The sequence below is a fragment of the Acinonyx jubatus genome, chromosome X, assembly GCF_027475565.1.
Source record: "Acinonyx jubatus isolate Ajub_Pintada_27869175 chromosome X, VMU_Ajub_asm_v1.0, whole genome shotgun sequence".
In the NCBI taxonomy this organism is placed as follows: domain Eukaryota; kingdom Metazoa; phylum Chordata; class Mammalia; order Carnivora; family Felidae; genus Acinonyx; species Acinonyx jubatus.
The window spans coordinates 59,641,948-59,643,961 of NC_069389.1; positions in this window are offsets into that span (position 1 = coordinate 59,641,948).

Sequence of the window (2,014 nt, forward strand, 5' to 3'; positions counted from 1 at the left end):
CAATCTGAGGTGTGGTTGTCTCTATTTTATTTTGCAGCTCATTTATAGCATTTTTTAGGTCTTCCTGGCTGTTCCTTAGTCCCTGGATCTCTGTAGCAATAGATTCTCTGCTGTCCTCTATACTGTTGTCAAGCCCAGTGATTAATTTTATGACTATTATTCTAAATTCACTTTCTGTTATATTGTTTAAATCATTTTTGATCAGTTCGTTAGCTGTCGTTATTTCTTCGAGATTCTTTTGAGGGGAATTCTTCGTTTTGTCATTTTGGATAGTCCCTGGAGTGATGTGGAACTGCAGGGCACTTCCCCTGTGCTGTCTTGAATAACTTGCGTTGGTTGGTGGGGCCGCAGTCAGACCTGATGTCTTCCCCCAGCCCACCGCTGGGGACACAGTCAGACTGGTGTGTACCTTCTCTTCCCCTCTCCTAGGGGTGGGATTCACTGTGGGGTGGCATGGGCCATCTGGGCTACTTGGACAGTGCCAGGCTTGTGGTGCTGGGGATCTGGTGTATTAGCTGGGGTGGATCAGCAAGGTGCAGAGGTGTGGGAGGGGCAGGCTCAGCTGGCTTTTCGTTCGTGATCCGCTTTGGGAGGGGCCCTGTGGCACCAGGAAGGAGTCAGACCCGCTGTAGGGATGGATCCGCAGAAGCACCACGTTGGGTGTTTGCGCAGTGCAAGCAAGTTCCCTGATAGGAACTGGTTCCCTTTGGGATTTTGATTGGGGGTGGGCGAGGGAGATGACGCTGGCGAGTGCCTTTGTTCCCCACCAAGCTGAGCTTGTCATCCGGGGCTCAACAACTCTCCCTCCCGTTTTCCTCCAGCCTTCCTGCTCTCCGAGCAGAGCTGTTAGCTTATAACCTTCCAGTTGTTAAGTCCTGCTTGCTGTCTGAACACACTTCGTCTGGCCCCTCTGCTTTTGTAAACCAGACTCAGGGTCTCTGCTTTGCCAGCGGGCTGCCCCTGTACCCCGGCGCCCTCCCGCCAGTCTGTGTGTCGTGCACTGCCTCTCTCCCTTTCCTACCCTCTTCTGTGGGCCTCTCGTCTATGCTTGGCTCTGGAGAATCCATTCTGCTCTCTTCTTTGGGATTCCTATGATCCAAATGTTATTACTCTTTTTGGAGTCATTGAGTTCTTTAAGTCTATATTCGTGATCCAATATTTTTCTTTCCCTTTCTTCATCTTCATTATTTTCCAGAATTTTATCTTCTGTATCACTTATGCTTTTCTCTGTTTCTATCATCTTTGTCATCATTACCACCAGTTGGTTTTGCATCTCGCTTATGGCTCTTTTTATTTTGTCCTGACCTTTTTTGGTCTTTTATCACTGCAGTAAGGGTGTCTTCTATGAGTTTATCATGCCCAGCTAGTATCTTTGTGATTTTTGCTTTAAATTCTGGTCAAGCATATTACTTTTATCTGTTTTAAATAGATCCCTGGCCATGACCTTTTCTTGCTCTTTCTTTTGGGGTGAATTCCTCAATAATAGCCTATTGTCTAGGTCTCTGTGTTATTTTGTGTGTTAGGAAAGCCTGTCATGTTTACTGGTCCTGAGAGTAATGGCTTTATAAGGTAGAGGTTATATACTGTTCAGGGCCTGGCCCTTCGGGAAGTATCAATGGTGTATGCTGTGTGTACTCTGCTGGTGTGTTTTGTATACATTTTCCTTCAAGTTAGTCTTGCACAAAGTTTCTTGTTGCCTTCAGTGGGGAGTGTTTGGTCCCTGTCCAGAGTGTGGCGAGTTTTAACCAGGTTTGCTCTGGTCTGCTTCTTAAGAGACCTGATGCTCTTTCTACTAGAGCTGATGTTTTGCAGAACACTGGTCAGCGGACATGGTGTCTGTGGCGGTTTTGTGATGGTCTTCCAGGGGAGCGGCGCATGGCTTTGGTTCTCAGGCACACTTGCCTGACAAAAGCAGCACCTGCAGAGCACAGGGATGTGGGTTTGGTGTAAGTGGTTTGGACCGCCACTGTTGGTGCTGTGCTGCTTACTGAAGTTAGTTTATACTGAGGGGCAG